At 39.1% G+C, this 22,606-nt stretch overlaps 1 protein-coding gene and 1 non-coding gene across 2 annotated transcripts in view; one reads left to right on the forward strand and one right to left on the reverse strand.

The window, feature by feature from the left end:
- ATP10A (ATPase phospholipid transporting 10A (putative)) overlaps positions 1–22,606 on the reverse strand; it is a 214,176-nt gene that overhangs the window by 81,540 nt on the left and 110,030 nt on the right. The gene's annotated exons all lie outside the window — the stretch shown is intronic.
- Positions 12,773–12,894, forward strand: LOC122894735. The gene has a single exon (XR_006381807.1). It is a non-coding gene; the product is annotated as a small nucleolar RNA SNORA28 (small nucleolar RNA).

Raw genomic sequence — 22,606 nt, forward strand, 5'->3', positions numbered from 1 at the left:
ATCCTGAAAAAGAAAAACAATGCTGGAGGCATCACAATTCTGGCTTCAAGCTCTATTACAAAGCTGTAATCATTAAGACAGTATGGTACTGGCACAAAAATAGACCCATAGATCAATGGAATAGAATAGAAAACCCAGAATTAGATCCACAACTCGGTCAACTAATCTTAGACAAAACAGGAAAAACTATCCAATGGAAAAAAAGACAGTCTCTTCAACAAATGTGCTGGGAAAATTGGATAGCCACATCCAGTCTCTTCAACAAATGTGCTGGGAAAATTGGACAGCCACATCCATAAGAATGAAACTGGACCACTTTCTTACATCATAGGTAAAAATAAACTCAAAATGCATGAAAGACGTAAATCTGAGACAGGAAACCATCAAAACCCTAGAGGAGAAAGAACACAGGCAGCAACCTCTTTGACCTCAGCAACTTACTAGATACATTGCCAAAGGCAAAGGAATCTATTGGGACTTCATTAAGATGAAAAGCTTCTGCACAGCAAAGGAAACAAAACTAAAGTTTTAGTTTTGTTTGTTGACTAACTAGTTTTAGTTTGTTTGTTAGTCAACAAAACTAAAAGGCAGCCTACAGAATGGGAGAATATATTTGCAAACAACATATCAGTTAAAGGGTTAGTATCCAAAATATAAAGATCTTGGGAAACTTAACACCCCCAAAAAACAAATAATCCAGTTAAGAAATGGGCAGAAGATATGAATAGATACTTTTCCCAAGAAGACACCCAGATGGCTAACAGACACAGGAAAGGTGTTCAACAACATTCCTCAACAGGGTAATACAAATTCGATGAGATACCACTTCACACCTGCCAGAATAGCTAAAATTAACACAAGAAACAACAGTGTTGGTGAGGATGTGGAGAAAAAGGAACTCTCTTACACTGTTAATGGGAATGTAAACTAGTGTAGCCACTCTGGAAAAAAGTATGGAGGTTCTTCAAAATATTAAAAATAGAACTACCCTATGACCCAGCCATTGCACTACTAGGTATCTCCCCACAGGACACAAACATACAGATTTGAAGGAATACGTGAACCTTTATCTTTATGGCAACATTATAAAAAATAGCCAAACCATGAAGAGAGTCCAAATTTCCATCAACTGATGAATGGATAAATAAGAACACATACAACACACACACACACACACACACACACACACACACACGGCAATATTACTCAGCCATCAAAAAGAGTGAAACCTTGCTATCTGCAACAACATGGATAGATCTAGAGAGTTTTATGCTAAGTGAAATAAGTCAGTCAGAGAAAGACAAATACCACATGATCTCCCTCACATATGGAATTTAAGAAACAAAATGGATGTACGTATGGGAAGGGGAGGAAACGGAGCAAGGGAAATAAACCATAAGAGACTCTTAACGATAGAGAACAACAAACTAAGGTTTGATGGAGGGAGGTGGGCAGGGGATGGGATAGATGGGTGAAGGTTATTAAGAAGGGCAATTTTTTAAAAAAGATTTTATTTATCTATTTGACAGAGAGAAAGATCACAAGTAGGCAGAGAGGCAGGCAGAGAGAAGGGGGGAAGCAGGCTTCCTGCCAAGCAGAGAGCCCGATGTGGGACTCAATCCCAGGACCCTGAGATCATGATCCGAGCTAAAGGCAGAGGCTTAACCCACTGAGCCACCCAGGTGCCCCAAGAAGGGCAATTTTTTGATGAGCACTGGGTGTCATGCATAACCAATGAATCAATGAATTCTACTCCAGAAACCAATATTGCACTATATGTTAACTAAGTAAAATTTAAATTAAAAATAAAGGAAAATAAAAATAATTATAAGTTTACATATTTCTAATTAAAATAAGTCAAAATTATAGCTTACAGAAATTAATAGAAACATAGGTGACATAAAGATATCCACAATCTTGATCAGGGGTCAAATACCCTTTCTTGGTATTTGATAGAACAAACAGTCAAGAAAACCAGGAAGGTACAAAAAATTGGAACATCATTATTAACAAATTTACTCTAATGGACATAAATAAAAACTGCACTCAACAACTATAGGATGCATAGTCTTTTCAAGGGCAGTCATAACATTTAAAAATATTGATCGTATTCTGAGCCATAAAGCAAGTAACAAATTTCAAAAACATATTTAGTATAGAATTTAATTAAAGCAAAATCAAAAATAAGAAGAAAATTCTTCAAAAAATTTGCTCTGAAATTATGGAATACAGTTCTAAATGGTCAAAGAGAAAAGTGACAAGAGAAATTGGGTAATAAGTTTGAAAATTTAAATGAAAAGGACAGATTACTAGAAAAATGCAAATTAACTACAATTTATAGTAGAAAAAAATACATTATAGTTATTTAGCATTAAATAAATTGAGAGATCATTTAAATCTTTCCACAAAAAAAAATTTGAATTCAGATGGTTTTACCAATGAATTTTACTAAATATGTCAGGAAGAAATAACACTCATAAAACTTTTCTAGTGATAAGAATGCTTCCCAACCTATTTTATGAAGCCACTATGAGCTTGATACCAAAATCCAAAACACATTATAAAAACAGAAAATTATAAGCCTATCTTATTTATGAAAGTATTCTTTTTTTTTTTTTAAAGATTTTATTCATTTATTTGACAGAGAGAGATCACAAGTAGGCAGAGAGGCAGGCAGAGAGAGAGAGGAGGAAGCAGGCTCCCTGCCGAGCAGAGAGCCCGATGCGGGACTCGATCCCAGGACCCTGAGATCATGACCTGAGCCGAAGGCAGCGGCTTAACCCACTGAGCCACCCAGGCGCCCCAGTATTCTTAATAAAACACTGGCAAACTGAGCCTAAATATGTATTAAAAGATAGTACAGGGGCACCTGGGTGGCTCAGTGGGCTCAAGCCTCTGCCTTTGGCTCAGGTCATGATCCCAGGGTCCTGGGATTGAGCCCTCATCAGGCTCTCTGCTCAGCAGGGAGCCTGTTTGCTTCTCCTCCACTCTCTGCCTGCCTCTCGGCCTACTTGTGATATTTCTGTCAAATAAATAAATAAAATATATATATTTTTTAAAGATAGTACATTAGGAAAGTGGATAGAGTTCCAGAATTCGAAGTTGGTAATAGCATTTAAAAAATCAGTGTAATCAGCCACATTAGCCCAAAAGGGAAAAAAACAAATAATTTGACCACCTCAACTGAAGCAGAAAACCCGTCTGATACAATTCACCATCAGTTCATGATAATGCTTCCTAGAGGAGAAGAAAAAAGAAAAAAAAAAAAAAAGGATCATCCTTAATCCCTTAATCTATAAAATGTATTCAGCTAGAGCCTAAAGAAATATTTCATATAATGGTAAAAAGCTCAAATTTTACCCTTTAAGACTGGTATCAAGGGGTGCTTAGGTGGCTTAGTTAGTTAAGAATCCAACTTGATTTGAATTCAGGTCATGATCTCAGGGTCATGAGACTAAGCCTCACTTCAGGCTCTGTGCTGGGTGTGGAGCCTGTTTAAGATTCTCTCTCTCCCTCTGTCCCTCCCACCACTGGAAAAAAAAAAAAAAAGACTGGTATCAGGGACAGAATATCTGATATCACCATTTCTATTAACATTGAATTGGAGGTCCTTGCCATTACAACTGGGTAAGAAAAAGAACCAAAAGTATGAATAACTAAAAATGTAGGAATAACGCCATCATCATTTGCAAACAAAATGATTATATGTATAGAAAATCTAAAATAATCTTCAGAAAACTCGTTAGAATTAATATGTGGGTTTAGATTTCTGGATATAAGATCATCATATGCAGACTGCATATGCAAACATACATACATATATACATATGTGTGTGTATTGTGTATTGCATTTACTACTTTGAAAATGAACATACATATTGCATTTATACACACATTATAACAAGCTTACAAAATCATTTGTAGGAATAAATCTAACAGGAATGTGCACGTTCTTCATGTTGAAATTACAGAGCATTATTGAGAAAGATTAAAGGAGATATAATAAGGGGATATCTATCTATCTATCTATCTATATAGATAGATAGATATGGACATATCTATATATATATGAATTAGAGGACTCAAAACTATAACTATCAACTACTTTGTCTCCAAACTTATCAATATATTCAATGTAATCACAATAAAATACCCAACATCTTTGGGAACTAGAGTTGGGAACAAGTTTAGTTTAAAAAAAAAATGAAAAGGTAAATGGCCATGAAGAGCAGATACTCTGATCTGATATCAGAAGAAGAACAAAAAAAGAAGAACAAAGTGAGAGGAAGATCTCTACCAGGTATTAGGCCTTAATCAGAAAGCCACAGTAGTTAAAACTGTAGTACTTGTGTAAGGTTAGAGAAATAAACAGGACAGAACAGGAGTTCTCCAAACAAGCCATGAATATATATGGTTATCTGATTTATGATAAGGTGGCATTACTCTAGGTAAAGGATATCTTTTCAGTAAATGATTTTGGGATAATTGAGCATCCATATGGGAAAAGGAAGTGAAACTTGATCTCAGATGAGAATCTGCAAAAATCAAATCTAGGTGGATTGTGGTCCTGTGAAAGGTAAAACAACAAAGCTCTTAGAAAATTACAGAATATCTTCATGATATCAGAATAAGGGAAAATTTATTAAACAGACCTCCAGAGGAATTAGTCATAAAGAAAAAGACCAATAAATTGTTTTACAGAAATACTAATAACTTACCTTAATCAAAAGACACCATAAAAAGGGTGGAGAGACAAGCCATAGAATGGAAGAAAAATCTTCACAGGACTTTGATAAGAGAGTATATAATTAACCCCTAGAAAATAATTACAAAAAGACAGCTAACCTAGTTGAAAATTAGAGGACTTTAATAGGGATGTTACAAAGGTAGCATCTATGTGAGATAAAATGAAAAGGTGTTCAATATCCTTGGTAAATAGAAAAATACAAATTAAACTACAAGGAGATACCTCTACATACCATCAGATGACTGCAATAAAAAGTACTGAGTACTAACGAGGAACTGGTGCAAAGTGAACTCTCACACACTGCTATTGAGTTCAATTGCTTTGGATGACTGGGACCATCTATTGAAATTAAAAAGGTGTGGAAGTAGAATGGCCCCTCTCCTTATCAATCCCAGGGGCCATCATGGGGAATTAGTGTTTCTGGTCCCTTCACCTTTAGGTTATGGTGGACTAGAAGTCCTGGTTCCTGGAGGAGGAAAATGGAGTTAGAGTGAAATAATTTCCCACCAGGAATCCTGTGATAGGTAACAGTCACAGGCTCCTCACGCCAGAACACCAACAGCAAAAGAATGCTCCTAAAGACCATGAGTAGAGAGGGCTGCTGCTACATCACTGGGGCAGGGACAAGCATATTTGAAATTTAGAGAATGTGCTAGGCCATCCCTGGTGCTTCCATAATGGGTGACAATTAATGCTCAATTATGGCAACCATCGCCAACAACAGCACAGTGACCAAGAGCTCATTGGGAACAAAGGTCACCGTACCAAGCAGACCTAGACCAGCAGATGAGCTGGCTAAGGTAAAGGGAATATGAAATAGGTGGCAGAGGAGAGTGATCATGTGTATTAATTATGACCCCAGGACCAACAATTGTCTTATTTTAATTTTTAAAAAGAAATTGTAACGGCAGCCACTCAGAACTACTGACTGCATACAGTCAATTCCTTTCCTTAGTGTGCATTCAAGACAACAAGATGAATGACAGAGGTTCAAAAAGAAAGCTCAGTAAGAGGGAAGAAGAGATAGACTTCTGTTTCCTTACTTTTATTCTCTTTGCATTCCTCATTCCTATCATACCCTATTTCTAAGTTAATTTCAGAACACAGGGCTTCTATCATTTGGTCCCATGCTTCCCTCAATGGCTCCTGCTTCTTAAGAAATGAGGTATAAATGTCTCTACCTGTCATTCATTGCCTTGACAAAATGGTCCCCAACTGACCTTTTCTACAGAATTTGTGCCTGATGCCATCATCCATCTATATGATAATCCACCTGGAGAACTCACTCTTTTCTAAATACAGCCAAAGCTTTCTTGATACCTTACCCTTATTCAAGCTGTATCCTATGCCAGGGGAGGTTCTTTCAAGCATTCCAAAGTCCATATATCTCCTTAAAAGAAATAGTGAGTATGAAACTCTTCCAATTGTAAAGTGTTACTCAAATGGGAAGTTTTCCTACACTAATGAAAGTATAGAGTCAACCAAAGAGTCATCCTTCAAGACTCTTAAATGTCCTCTTCTGTAGAAATGATTTTCTTCCATCCTTAACTTCTGAGTTCCCTTCCATCAAGTTACTAAGAGTCTTACTGACTCCTGCTTAGATGAAAGCAGTCCACGTACTTGTTTTAGCACGCCCCTGTGACTAACCCTTGTGAAGGCAGGGCCATCCTTGCCATGGGCACTCTCCTTGCAGAACTAAGTGTCTTATTCAGGAGAAGAGATTGAGCATGCATAACTGAATTGAAAGTGAGTTGAAAGACAAGCACAATATTTATGGGAAAAGCACCCTCAACAAGAAGGGAGATTTTAAAACATAAAGTTCATGATTATAGCTACTAGTAAAGACTTAGCAGCAGAGATTGGCTTAATCTACAGTCAGAAAAAACAACAAAAACAAAGAGTACAGACAATATATATAGAACAAAAGTATTCAAGACACTGAACATTTGGACAGTAATATCTGAGAGGGAAAACAAAGGATGTGAGTTGCTACATTCACCCATTCACTCCAGATTACTGCTTTTGAAAGGCTGTACAGGTCATGACAGAGGGCATGGGAACCCAGCTGGTTGATGTATTCCATGGAGGAGCTAGATCCAATAGTAGAGACCAAGAGCTAGAGCTCTCAGTGTAGAGTACCAGGGAAGACAGAAGTGCACAGAGAACCCTGGGAACCTGAGGACAGTCCCCCTCGGGAATCCATCAAAGACGACAGACACACGCATGTGAAAGAGCCACTGCAGATGGGAAAGAACAATCTAAGGTTTGGAGGGAGCGGTGTTTTGGGCTCACACACATCCCACAACAGTGCCTGTTCCCAGCACACAGACTAGAAAAAGTAAAAATCCATGAGCACTGATAGAAGACTCAGGAGTGGAGAAAAATTAGCTCTAGAGGCCTACTGCTTCAATTACACCCAACAAACCAAACTATTTTTAGTTACGTAACTGAAGCTCAAGCTTAAGAATATTTATAGAAACATGAAAAGAGGCAGCACCCAGTAAAGTGAACTCCAAATATCTGGCAGGAAAATAAGACCTATCGTGAGAAAAATGAACACATCAGTTGAAACTGTCTTATTTCAATAATAAAGACATTTATTTATTAATATATTTACTTATAGTTATTTATTTACTTACTATATTTATTCAATAAATAAGACAAGATAGACTAAAATTCACAAGAGACACAGATGTTAAAATTAGCAGGAAAGGACACTAAAACAGTAATTGTAACTAGAATTCCTATGATCAAAATATAAATAGGGACATCGAAGTTTAAAAAAAGGCCCAAACTGAATTTCTAGATATAAAAACTCAGTGTTGGAGATGAAAAATAAATAAGATTAGAAATTGTAAAAGAAAAGACAGAGAGCTTAAAGTTTTTTAGTTTTTATTTTTTAATTTTTTATTTTAGAGAGAGAGCTCACACATGTGTACACACAAGTTGCAGGGAGGGGCAGAGGGAAAGCATCTTCAAGTGGACTCCCCACAGAGGGTAGAGCCAGGGAAGGCCTCAATCTCACAGCCTATGAGATCATGACCTGAGCTAAAACCAAGAGGCAAACATTTAACTGACCATGTAGGTGTCCCAAAAAGATAGTGAACTTGAAAGATAGCAATAGAAATGATTCAAAGTGAAATCAAAAAGAACAAAGAACCGGGCTCCTTGGTGGTTCAATGGGTTAAGCCTCCGCCTTCCGCTCAGGTCATGATCCCAGGGTCCTGGGATGGAGCCCCACATCGGACTTTCTGCTCAGCAGGGAGCCTGCTTCCCCATCTCTCTCTGTCTGTTGCTCTGCCTACTTGTGGTCTCTCTCTCTGTCAAATAAATAAATAAAATATTTTTTAAAAATTCCTTAAAAAAAAAAAGAGGGAATTAAGAACCAAAGAGAAAAGAATGTCAATGATTTATGGGATGACTTCAAAAGGCATCTTAATACTTAAGTATTTGGAGTCCTCAAAGGAACAAGAAGATATTAACAAAAAAACAAAACAAACAAAAAAAAAACTTTGATGGTAATGGCTGAAAAGTTCCAAACTTGACGAAAACCATAAACCTGCAGACTCAAGAATTTCAAGGCCCAAAATGACAAAGAAAATTACAATGTTACACCTTAGTCAATTTATCCAAAACCCACAATTTAAAAAAAAAAATCTTAAGAGCACCTGAGTGACTCAGTCAGTTAAGTCTCTGACTCTTGATTTCAGCTCCGGTCATGATCCTGGGGTCCAGGGATTGAGCCCTGTGTCAGGCTCTGTGCTCAGCAGTCATTTATAGCACTACTCAAAAGAAACCTAGAGCAGACAGAGTAAATTCCAGCTCAAAGGATATTGCCAGGGATGAGGAAGGTCACTTCATAGTGATAAAAGAGTCAAAATGCCCCAAACAACGAAGCTTCAAAATAAATGAAACAAAATTTGTAGATCTTCAAAGAGAAATAGACAAATCCACAATTATACTCAGAGGTTTCAATAGCCCTTTTCAAAGTGATCTACAGCTACAATTCTCTCCCTCTGCCCCCTTCCCTCACTCTTTCTTTCTCTCTCTTTAAAAGAAATAAATCTCTTTTAAAAAAAGAGCAGTTGTGTTATATACAAAGATACAAAAATAAGAATAATGGCAGACTTCTCATTGGAAATAATAAAAGCAAAAAGACAGGTGAGCAACATCTTCGAAGCACTGAAAGACAAGATACTGTCAACCTAGAATCTATAACCAATATAGATATAGTTCAAAAAGAAAAACAAAGGTGTTTTTGTAGAGACAAAAGCTGAAAAAAAAATCATCACTGACAGAACCACACTACCAGGAAATGTTAAAGTCCTTTGGGCAGAAGGAAAATGGTATCATTTGGAAATCTAGACAAAATACGGAGGTGCACAGAAAATGTTAACTACATGGGTAAGAATATAAGTTTTTTTTTAAATTTTATGACTCTCTTTAATATATGTATAAATACAAAAAATAACAAGGTATTGTGTATTTAACACACAGATAAAATAGTACAAAGGCTGCAAGGCTGCCAGAAAAGAAATAGAAGTATACCACTGCAAAGTCCTTTTATTATTTGTGAAGTGGAATAACATCACTTGAAATAAACTAAAGATGTATCCTATAAACTCTGAAGTAACTACAGAAACAGTAAAACAAAGAGTTATAGCTAATTAGACAAAGAGGAAAAAAAGAAATAGAAAAAGAGAACAAAGATGAGAAAGCAAATATCAATATTATAGTATTAAACTTAACTATGTCAGTAATCACATTAAATCACATTAAATCACAAAACCTTTAAACATCCCAATTATAAGGCAGAGATTATAAAAAAGGATTTTAAAAAAGGCAAAACCCAACTGTATGTTGCTTATAAAAAATGGACTTCAAAAACAAAGTCACACAGGTTAAAAATAAAATGTGGGCATGTTAAAGCTACTCAAAAGAAACCTAGAGCAGACAGAGTAAATTCCAGCTCAAAGGATATTGCCAGGGATGAGGAAGGTCACTTCATAGTGATAAAAGAGTCAAAATGCCCCAAACAACGAAGCTTCAAAATAAATGAAACAAAATTTGTAGATCTTCAAAGAGAAATAGATAAATCCACAATTATACTCAGAGGTTTCAATAGCCCTTTTCAATAATTCATAGAACAAACAGGCATAAAGTTAGCAAGGACACAGAAGAATTGAACAGTATCACCAACCAGAATGACCTACTTGACATTTATAGAACATTCCACTCAACAAAAGCAAAATTCACACTATACTTAAAAGAGCACATAAAGAGAGACCATATTCTAGGTAATAAAATAAGTATGAATAAATTTAACATAGTTCTCTCTCACCACTATGGAATTAAGTTAGAAATCAATAACAAAGAACTCTGGGAAAATGCCCAAATATTTGGAAACAAAATACCACATTTCTAAATAACCTATGGGTCAAAAAGAACTAAAAAAGGAAATCAGTAAATGTTTTGCACTGAATGAAAATGAGAACACAGATATGTAGGATTCCATTAACATATGGGGACATTTATAGCACTAAATTCATGCATTAGAAATGAAGAATGGTCCCAAGTCAATGACCTTTAACCTTAATTAGAAAAGAACAGTAAACTAAATTCAAAGTGAGCAAAACAACGTGATGAAGATCAAACTGGAAATCAATGACACAGAAAACAGAAAAGTAATAGTCATTGAAATCAAAAGATTTTTCTTTGAGAACATCAGTAAAACTGATAAACCTCTAACCAGACAGATAAAGAAAAAGAAGAGAGAGAAAAGGCTCTAATTACTGATATTAGGACTGAGTATGAACAAACATTGCCAATAAATTCAGTGAATTGGATGAAAAAGGAAAAACTCTTTAAAAGACACAACTACCAATGCTTACCGAAGAAAAAAGAGAAACCATGATCAACCCTATATTTACTAAGAAATTGACATTTGAAATTGCAATTTGATATAATCCTATATTTAGAAAGTGTCAAGGAATCCTGAAGAAAGGTACTATAGCTAATAATTTCAGCAAAGTTTCAGGGTACAAGAGTAACACACAAAAATGAGATGTTTCAATCTATTAAAACCAAACATTCTGGAAAGGAAATTAATAAAGCTATTCTGTTTACAATAGTATCTAGAAAGAGAAAATATCTGGTAATAATTTTAGAAGGTGGAAGACTTATATCTGAAAACTATAAAATATGGCTGAAAATTAATAAATAAATGAAAAGACAACCTCTGTTCATGAATTGGCATACTTAATATTGTTAAGACATCAGAACCACCCAAAGTGATCTACAGCTACAATTCAATCTCTGTCAAAATCACAACAGCCTTTTTTTGCAGAAATGGAAGACAATCCTCAAATTCATGAAATAGAAGTTGGAAGACTCATATGTCCTAATTTCAAAACTTACCACAAAGGTTCAGCAATCAAAACAGTGTAGAGCTCACATAAAGATAGACATATAGAACAACAGAATAGAAAGCCCAGAAATAAACTCTCTCACATAAAGTCAAATGTTTTTTGAAGACCACTCAATGCGGGGAAAAAAAAAAAAAAGTCTTTTTTTTTCCAATTTATTTATTTTCAGAAAAACAGTATTCATTATTTTTTCACCACACCCACTGCTTCATGCAAGCCGTGCCCTCTATAATACCCACCACCTGGTACCCCCAACCCCCCACCCCCCGCCACTTCAAACCCCTCAGACTGTTTTTCAGAGTCCATAGTCTCTCATGGTTCACCTCCCCTTCCAATTTACCCAAATTCCCTACTCCTCTCTAACGCCCCTTGTCCTTTTCAATAGATGTGCTGAGACAACTGGATATTCCCATGCCAAAGAACAAAGTTGGAGCCCTACCTCATATCGGGTATAAAAATTAACTCAAAATGATCTAAATATAAGGACTCAGCCATAACATTTTTATTTATTTATTTGAGAGAGAGAGACAGCAAGAGAGAGCAGGAGCTGGGAGGAGAGGAAGAACCAGGCTCCCTGCTGAGCAGGCGCCTGGGATCATGACCTGAGCCAAAGGCAGATGCTTAACAAACTGAATCACCCAGGTGACCCAGCCATAAAATTCTTAAAAGAAAACATGAGGGTAAATCTTTCTGACCTTGGATTAGGCAAGAGTCTTAGATATGATAACAAAAGCACAAGCAATAAAAGAAAAAAACTGTTAAAATGAACTTCATGAAAATTAAAATTTTTTGCAAATGAAAGGACATCATGATTAAAGTGAAAAGATAACCTAGGGAATGAAAGAAAGCATCTGCAATCATATGTCTAATAAAGGTTTAATATCCAGAATATATAAAGAATTCTTACAAGTCAAAACCAAAAGACAATCACCTATTTAAAAAAGGAGTGAAGAACTTGAACAGAGAATCTATCCAAGGAATATATACAAATGTATATAAAAAGATGCCTAATATCACCAGTCATTAAGAAAATGGAAACCGGGGCACCTGGGTTACTCAGTGGGTTAAGCCTCTGCCTTCAGCTCAGGTCATGATCTGAGGGTCCTGGGATCAAGCCCCACATCAGGGCTCTCTGCTCAGCAGGGAGCCTACTTCCCCCTCTCTCTCCGCCTGCCTCTCTGCCTACTTGTGATCTCTCTCTCTCTGTCAAATAAATAAATAAAATCTTTAAAAAAGAAAAGAAAATGGAAGCCAAAATCACAATGAAATACCACTTCATACCTATTAGGATGGTTTTCTTTAAAAAACCACCAACAACAACAAAAAAAGGAAAATAACAAACATTGATAAGGACCTGAGAAACTGCAAGACTCATACATAGATGGTGGGAATGTAAAATGTGCAGCCACTGTGGAAAAGATCACTTTGGTGGTTCCTCAAACCTTATGACCCAGCAATTTCACCTCTAAGTATAAACCCTAAAGAACTGAAAACAGAGGCTCAAAGAGATACTTGTACACCAATGTGCACTGTAGAATCATTCAGAATAGCCCAAAGTGGAAGTAATCCAAGTGTCTGTCAAGAGATGAATGGACATTGCAAGCCACACTGTGGCAGATGCTGGTCACTGTCTGACACAAATTGAGCTTGCTATCACAAGAAAGTCTGACCTGTCTTAGTGTTCTCCTCCATGAGACCAACTGTTACATAGACTTCAACAATGTTCCTGCTCTGGGCTTAAGTGCAGTTGAGATGTGTTCTTGTTCAGGTGCATGGGGGACGAAAGGGTGAGGAGTGCCAACCTTCACTAACCACCTGGTCTTCTGAGACATCACCACTTCATCTTAATCGTACGGAACAGTTAATGCCTCTACTTATTCTGGAACACTTCCAAATGTTTACATAGGAGGTTTTTTTTTTTTTTTTCATAGGAAATGACAGTGGATGAATTTGGTCTGTGAATCCTCTTAGAATTACAAGTAGCATTGTGTTTGTGTATGATGATCTGAGGGAAGGTTCTAAAGCAAATGGGGGCAAGCGTTTTAAATGTGCATGAGAGTCAGTGAGGTATAATATAAACTGGAGTATTAAGAGTTTACTCCTTTTTTTTGTTCTGTCCCCTCCCAAAAAAAGAAGAGACACAGAGATGAATGGATAAAATATGGTATATAAATTCAATGGAATATTTTTTCTCATTTTTAAAATTTAATTTCTTTTCAGTGTAACAGAATTCATTGTTTATGCACCACACCCAGTGCTCCATGCTATACATGCCCTCCTTAATACCCACCACCAGGCTCTCCCAACCTCCCATCCCCTGCCCCTTCAAAACCCTTAGATTGGTTTTCAGAGTCCATAGTCTCTCATAGTTCATTTCCCCCTCCAATTTACCCCAACTCCCTTCTCCTCTCCATCTCCCCATGTCCTTCATGTTATTTCTTATGCTCCACAAGTAAGTGAAACCATAGGATAATTGGCTCTCTCTGCTTGACTTATTTCACTCAGCATAATCTCTTCCAGTCCCATCCATGTCGATACAAAAGTTGGGTATTCGTCCTTTCTGATGGAGGCATAATAATCCATAGTGTATATGGACCACATCTTCCTTATCCATTCGTCCGTTGAGGGACATCTTGGTTCTTTCCACAGTTTGGCAACCATGGCCATTGCTGCTATGCACTGGGGTACAGATGGCCCTTCTTTTCACTACATCTGTATCTTTGGGGTAAATACCCAGTAGTGCAATTGCAGGGTCATAGGGAAGCTCTATTTTTAATTTATTAAGGAATCTCCACACTGTTCTCCAAATTGGCTGCACCAACTTGCATTCCCTCAGCGGAATATTATTAGGCCATAAAACTAATAAAGTTCTGATTCATGCTACAACATGGATGAAACCTGAAACATAATGGTAAGTGAATTAAATGACACAAAAGGACAAATATCAAGTTATTCTATTTACATGAAATTTCTAGAAAAGGCAAATTCACAGAGACGGGAAGTAGATAAAAGGATGCCAAGGGCTGGAGCTATAGGTATAGCTTAATGGTTAGAGAGTTCTGTGTAGGTTAATGAAAATTTTTGAAAATAGTGGTAATGGTTGTACAATAATGTGAATGAAATTCATGCTGTCAAATTATACATTTAAAATGGTTAAAAAGTGCTAATTTTACATTAAACATATTTTACCACAACTAAAAGAAAAATACTGGTTGACCACTCACCACACAAAATATTGTTGAGGGTGTGGAAGAACTGGAACTTTCGTACATGCTAGTGGGAATGCAAAATTATGCCACCAATTTGGAAAGCGGTTGGTAGTTCTCAGAAAGCTAACCTACCATACAATCCAGCTATTCCACTCCTGGGTATTTTATTTATCTAAGAGAAATTAAAGTCTATTTCCATAAAAAGACCTACATATGAATTTTCACAGCACTCTTATTTGTAACAGCCAAAAACTATAGGCAATCCAAATGCCTACCAATAGGTTAATGTATTGAGATATACGATTGAGATATAGTTACATAAAGGAACATCACTAGCAATGAAAAGAAACAAATTACTAACACACAACACCTTAGATGAATCTCAAAGTGTACCAAGAGGAAAAGAGCAGATGACAAAAGTACATACTATCAATCTCTGGAAAATCCAAAATAATCTACGGGGACTAAAAGATCAATGGTTGCCCACGGGCTCAGGGAAAGTGTGAGAGAGGCTTTACAAACGTTTTGGGATGAGAGACATGTTAACTGACTTGGTTGCAGTGACAGCTACCCTAGTGTATACTTACGTTAAAACTCATCAAATTGTCCATTTTAAATATATGCAGCTTACTCTATGTCAGTTGTACCTCAATGGGGCAGTATTATAAATGAAAGGACAGATGACGTTTACAACTGATAATAACTAGCAAAAGTCTTCCCCCTCCCAGTGGCACACTAATTTTCCCTAACTTTTGATTTTCTGCATGGGTCTTACAGAGAAGCTAAAAAAAAAAAAAAAAACAAAAAAAAAACCCCTGCTTAATAAATTGCCTATCCTTTAGGAACTACATTGTCACCTGACTTCTCCAAGGCTATTTTCACCTCAGGAAAAGAGGCACTTTCCCAGTTCCTTCTCCCCTTCCTTCATTCATTCCTTCTTTCCTCATTCAACAAATATTTATTTAGCACCTAGTAATTATCAGGCATTATTCTAGACATTGGGAATAAAGACATAGACAATATAAAAAGTTCTTGCTCAAATGGAGCTTATATTTGAAGGGGAGAAGACAGACAATGAAAAAAATTAAGTACAATATGTGGTATGTTGCTCGAGAAGAATTATTATGGGGAATAAATAAGGCAGAAAATGGCCAAAAAGGCAAAGCCTAGCCAAGGAACAGGTGTGAGTAAAGGCTGCTTTTCATGAGGAAGTCACAGAAATAATCATGGAGAAGACAAGATTTAAGCAAAGACCTACAGGGGGGTGAGGGGTCAGCCATGCAGATAGCTGGGGAATGAACACTGTAGACAGAACTAGCAAGTGCAAAGCCTCTGAGGCAGAACCATGCCAGCTTCTGGGGAAAAAGCAAGGAGGACACTGTGGATTGGTGAGACGTAAGAAAGGAGGAGAGTAGTAACAGATTATGTCAGAGATGATAGGGGAGGATCATATAGAGCTGGTGAGCCATTATCAGTTTTGACTGAGTGAGACAGGAAGCCATTGGAGGCCTGAAGAGGAGACTGGGTGGGTAAGGGGCAGAGAAGGAGGGGGGAGGGCCGAAGCAAGGAGTGTAGGTAGTGTGGAGCGTAGTACAGTAACCCAAGCAAAAGACAATGGCTTGGTCCAGGGGGGTAGAAAAAGACTAGCTTACAGTCATGTATCAAATAGGAAGAAGAGGGGAGTCAGGACTTTTGGCAGGAATAACCTGAAGGATGAAGTGGCCATTAACTGAAATGTGGAAAATTGTGATGAAATGCTTTTGAGGGGAAAGATCAAGTTCGATTTTACATGGATTGTGTTTGAGGTACCAGTAAAATAAGTCCTTTAATAGAGAGGGGACTCATCTGAAAGTGAAATGAGGTCACGAGTGATCACTGTTAAAAGAGAAAATGACTAGGATTAGGTGATCCAGACAGAAGACCATGCAGGTGAAGTCCATAGGTCACTGATACAGAGAGGCCAACAAAAGGCACCAAGACACACGGAGCTCCATTGTGTAAGAGGAGTGAATCTTTGGGATTCACAAAGAGCATTCTAGCTCAATGGAGACCTGTGGTTACAAAGATGAAGAAGGGCCGGTAGGTTTAGATACATTTAGGAGGTAAAAATTAACAATACTTGGTTCAATACTATGAGCAAACAAATCTAGGATAAAATACTAAGGTAAAACTCAGAAATAGTTACAGAGCCAGATTTATACAAAAAGCAAAAATAGGAAATGCAATTAATTCTTGATAATTCTAATGAGTATTTCTTTCAAATCTAGACACGTGGTGCAGTATTTCAAATGGAATGTTTAGTAATGCCAGAAAACCTAAATAGAAAGGGCAGCATTTAGAAATTATTACATTCATGCACAGATGTGTGTATGTACATATTAGGGCATCAGAAATATCAGGAAGGAGATACTACCAAATATTTAGAGTGGTTATCTCTGGATGGTGGAATTTCTGGTGAATCTCTTTTGTTTTTTTTCTTTCTCTTTACTAAGCTTTAATTATCATGTTTTCTTTCACAACTTAAAAACAAAGTATTAGTTTTGTCCCTCTAGAGAGAAAATCAGAGGCAACAGGCTATGAGTGACTTACAGTTCATCAAATTCTTGCTAGATTCCTGGCTCATTTTTAAGCTCTGAGATATCAGAAGCTATTACCATAAAGATCCCAACTTGGGTAAAAAAATTATTTTAAAAAATTGAAGTCCTTAAAATTCACAAATAAAAAATACAAGTTCTTTTTGCTGTGCAGATTAACTAAGGCGGGATCTAGAATATGATACTCGTCTTTTTAAATACTGTTTGTCAATATTGGGAAGAAGCAAGAAAGAGAAAGGATAAACCACCTGTTGAAGCATGTGAAATGTAAGTGAGATCAACAATAATTTGGAACCTGGGAAGCCCATCTTTTTTCTTTGATTTGCATTTGGATTGGTGGCAGTCTCTAACCTAGAATAATAAAATTCATTGCTTTGTTTTCTTGGTCCCAGTGAAGCTATCCAAAATCCTATGTATTTCTCTTTTATAATTATGTTTATTTTTAAAACCTAGGCTCACGTGATTCTTCTATATGCTGAATGTTAACACTTTGCTGATGGCAAAAGACTGTCTCTGCTCCTACGCTCCTATTTATTTTTTATTGAAGTATAACTGACAATATCTTGGTGATTTGATATTTTTATACATTCTGAAATGATCACCACTTTTAGTCTGTTACTGAAGTTATTATAATATTACTGACTGTATTTCTAGTGCTATATATGGCATATTTCTTTATAACTGTACGTGTACCTCTCAAGCCCCTTTACCTATTCCACCTGCTCCCAACTCCTCCCCACACTGTAACCAAAAGTCCCTGTGTAAACTGAGCGCCTGGCAACTTTGTCAGGCCAGCTGGGGCAGGCATAGGGCAGGAGGGTCCCAGGCCATACTGGGTTTGCTTTGGTGAGATGGCTGGATCAGATGCAGGTCAAGGTCCGACATAGGAGCCAGCATGCGACATAGGAGCCAGCATGGCAAGACTAGAGTGGGCACAAGCCAGGAGTGTCCTGGAGCACACCACACTGGACTGTTCTGGCAGGTTGAAGCTGGAGCAACTGTGGAAGGAGGAGCATTTCTATGGCATACCATATTGGGACTGCCTCTTAGCAGGATCACTGCACTGGGCACAGGTCACAGGGGTCCCTGAGTTCATCAGTGTACCATGGCCCCCTTGACCCAATGGCTGGAGCTTGGGTGGGTGCTGGCTAGGGATGCCCAGGGTGTGCAGAGGGAGAAAGCTGGAATTGGTATAACCTAGGGGTCTGGGCATGCTGAGGTGGCCCTAGCAGTCTGGCTAGAATCCCTGGAACCTGCACCCACTGGGTTTATCAAGATTGAGTGTAAACATAAAAGAACTGTTTCTCACTGGCACCTTCAACCCAGGAAGAATTCAAGCAGTTTCCTGCCCATCTGGTAGAGGCTCTAGGGTTAATAAGTAGATTCCCTTTACTGACAGTCTAGTTGCCATTTATTTATTTATTCGCGGGAGAGAGTGAGCGAGAGAGAGCTCAAGCCAGGGGACGGGCAGAGGGAGAGGGAGGAGCAGACTTCCTGCTGAACAGGAAGCCTGATGAGGGACTCCATCCCAGGACCCTGGGATCATGACCTGAGCTGAAGGCAGATGCCTAACCAACTTAGCCACCCAGGCACCCGCCCTTATTTATTTATTTATTTATTTATATTTAAATGTAAATTCTAATTAGTTAACATACAGGGCAATATCAGTTTCTGGAGTAGAATTCAGTGACATACAACACCCAGTGCTCATCATAACAAGTGCCCTCCTGAATACCCACCACTCATCTAGCCCATCTCCCATCTACCTCCCTAGTTGCCCTTTAAACCGCTGTTTTCTCAGTGTGTTTCAGGGCAGCCAAGTCTGTATATGGGCCTCCTTGTAACATCCCTCCCTACTGCAGGTAGTGCCTTGGGAGTGGGGTCCTAGTATCATTGTGTCTCCATGTCTCTGGCTTTGCTCTATGGGTTCCCTCTCTCCTTGTTGTGCGGAAACTATTCAAACACACTTCAGTTCATCTTCAGGAGAAATCGCTCTACATGCAGGTATAGGTTCTGTGTGTCCTGGGAGGAAGTGAGTTCAGGGTCTTCCTACACCACCGTCTTGGACTGCCTTCCTGCTGAGAAATTTAATTTCTATAAGAAAAGAATTGCTTTTCCACCTGTGCTTAGTTCCTCCTCCAGCAAAAGTAACCTGCCCAGAGCAAGGGCTTTACTTTTAGAAGTCTAAGTTGCTTGCACATGGAATTCTTGAAATAAATTATTTTCATTGGGACTTGGCATGTTTAATTTTAGATCATTAATTTAACATCTGCTTATTTGTTTGTCTCTTGACTATTAGCAAGTAGTGAGTCCCACTCATCCCGAATGACAGCAGATGGTCAGGCTTCTGCTTGTGGCAACTCATTTGCACTAGGTTCCCCTCTTTTCTAAACCTTCTGATCACCCTAGGCTCCACTTGGGACCCACTCACAAACCCTCTGACCCCCAGCCCTGAGAACATCTACAGTATACCTGATCCTGTGCAGACCTACGTAGGAACAAAATACAGCACTCTCTGTGACTGGGGGCATGCCATGTGCCAGGAGCCATGTCTTAATTTGTGTCCAAACCTTACACCAGCACTACAAGGAAAGTATTTTCTTATATACTGGGTACAAGTAAAGAAAGTGGAATCCAGAGGGCACACAACTGGTTCCAGACAGAGTTAAGTAAGAAGCCTACACCCTTTGAGACATCCATCCTCTTCCTGACATTCCTTTGTGCCCCTAGGTCACTGTCCAGCTTGGCGGGGATGGAAGGAGGGGGCTTCTGCTCAGGGAGAGCCACTGTACTGTGCATGTTGCTCTCATGCACACTTCTCTTGCTCCTCTGCCATTAGCACTGCTATGTCAACACCTGCCCACTTTGCGCTGCCAAGCTGATCAACAGTAGGAGCCCCTGTTGCTTAAAGTGACTCAGAATTATGCTCCAAATCCCATGCATAACTGGCTAGCAATACTTATTCTCCTGACCCAATCCCTAATCCTTACGAGGATTAAAAGTCTGAACAAATAAAAGGATCCCCTTTGTTACCCAACGATACAAAGTCAGACAGCAATTCTCCTCCTGGCCAAACAGCCCTGCCTCCCTGCTCCCTCTCCACACTTTGGTGCACTTCCCTTTGGAGGCAGCTGGGGCAGCTGTGGTTCTGTCCTCCCCAGACGTGCTCCTGCTAGACAGAGAGTTAATGGTGGTGCAGTTTACCTAATCCCTGCCAGGGTCACTCTAACATGCTCTTTGGGAACTGTCCTGTCTTCATCCAGAAGAAAACAGTGGAAAAGTAAGGAATAAAAGGAACACAGAGAGGGGTACTCTGGCTCTTTGTCTCTAAGGCTCCCACTGCACTGTGACAAATATCCATCTCTTCCAGGGAGGAAAAGCAGTTTTGATCACTCCCCTTGTTACACACACATATAATCCACTTGTGACAAGAGGACACAAATGCCCACACAGCCACTCTACCCGTGCTGGCCTCCAACAAGATCAACCACGCAGAAGCAAGTTACTACAGGACTTCTACTGATACTCATTTTTAATCTCATCCTGATATGTTTCTTTCCTATAAAATATTTTATAAGGTACTGAAAGTATTAGTTTAGTAGTATCATGACCCACGACAGTAGTCATGGTTCAACCTAATGCACAGAATTCAATTTATAATAAATAAGCATACATCACAGGGAAGATACATGTGCTTGGGCACTCGTTATCAGTTAGGGTGCGTGAATGAGTTTGGGAACTGGAAACCTCACTGGGAGAACAAAAGGCACGGGCAAAGTCAGGCAAATCCAAAAAACTGAAGCATCTTGCTGGGATTTTGATTGCCACACATAAAGTAGGGATGACAATGATCCTGTTCAATGGGGCGAGGAATAACAAGACCCCGGAAAGGGTGCTAGTGAAGATTAGCCCCTTTAGAGGTTTCAGCCCAGGCAGGTGCCCAAACCGGTGATGTCCAGTCATTCTCTGGAGCACAGACCCTCTGGCCAACAGAGCCCTCTCTGTTAAATATTATCCAAACCCCTCCTCCTTCTGCTAATGAATATATCTCTCATTTTATAGCCACTTGCTGACAACGGTGCAGCAGAGCCTGGAGTGTCCTCCCCAAACTGAGGCTGCGCTGCAGGGAATTCTGTCCCCCCGCCCTCTCCCACACAGGTTAGTACACATAATTTTCTTAACAGGAGAGTCTGGCCCCACATCTAATTTAAATCTTTGCTGCCCAAGTCTGTCTTCCTCTCTTCTATTCTTGACAAAGCTGGACCACTCCTACAGCATAACAAGGCAGATGAGAGCAGGCCTCCACTGAAAGCCCGAGTCCAGCACTGTTTGACACTCTACTCATCCGGGAAGCAGATTTCACATCCCTGTGTCCCCGCTGCCACATGGGGCCTGACATGCAGCGCCCACAGTGGGCACTGTGGCCGGATGCTGTGACATCACGGGCACAGCTATTTAGCTCTGCCATCTCACGACCCCTCTGCCATGTCCTTGCCCTTTTCCATAAAAGGCAGTCACAGAGCAGAGACGGGAGACCTTAAGATCCAACAACATCCGTTTCCAGATAGGGAACAATCCTGGGCTATGGGAGGAGTTACGTGGTCAAGGTCCCATGGCCATGTCAGGGCCGGTCTCTCATCTCCCTGCCCAGCCTAAAACTGCTCACCACAGCTCCATTCCATTCCCCTCTGCTCCTTCAGCAGCCCCCAGGATCACGTCCCTCTGAAGCCATTTGTCAGGACCAGAAGCAGAATAGTCCATGCTCAAACGATGGTCAGGGCCTACGCCAAAGTGCTAGATCTGCCTCCCCTACTTTTTACTTCTCAAACGCTCTCCAAGGAAAACCCCACAAGATGCCAAGTAAACATATGTGATGGTTAATTTTATGTGTCACTTTGACTGGCCAAGGACTTGCCCAGATTAAACACTGTTTCTGGGGGTGTGTGTGTATGAGGGTGTTTCGAGATGACACTGGCACTTGAATCCGTGGACTCTGTAAAATACATGGTCCTCCCCAACATGGGTGGGCGTCATCCACCAGGGACCTAAAGAGAACAGGAGATGGAGGAAAGAGAAATCTGTTCTTTTTTCCTGCCTCACTGACTAAGCTGGGATATCTTATCTTGTCTTCTGCCCTCAGTCTGAGATTTACATCATTGGCTCCTCTGATTCTCTGGCTTTCAGTCTGAGACTGAATTACACCACCAGCTTTGCTAGTCTCCGGCTTGCAGGCGGCAGAACGTGAGGTTTCTCACCTCCCATAAACCCATGAGCCAATTTCTATAACAAATCTCTCTAGACATACAGATCCACACACACACACACACACAAACACACACCCCTATAGGTCTATATCTCTCTAGAAATAGACATCTACAGATAGATTTATTGTAGACATTGGCATATAGATACTGACGCAGAGAGAGAACTCTCTTTCTCTCTTATTAGTTGTTTTTATGGAGAACTCCCAATAACCTTTTAGAGTCTGTTACCTTTTCTGAATACTCCAAGAGACCTAACTAAGCAAGGCCTCTTCCCAAAATAGCCTGAAGGCCCTAAGAACAGTTGATATGAAACAGGCAGAGGTTGGAAGAACAGTTTCTGTAAATGGTTCCATCCTTTGTGATTTCT

Source organism: Neovison vison, chromosome 13, assembly GCF_020171115.1.
Source record: "Neovison vison isolate M4711 chromosome 13, ASM_NN_V1, whole genome shotgun sequence".
Taxonomy (NCBI): Eukaryota; Metazoa; Chordata; class Mammalia; order Carnivora; family Mustelidae; genus Neogale; species Neogale vison.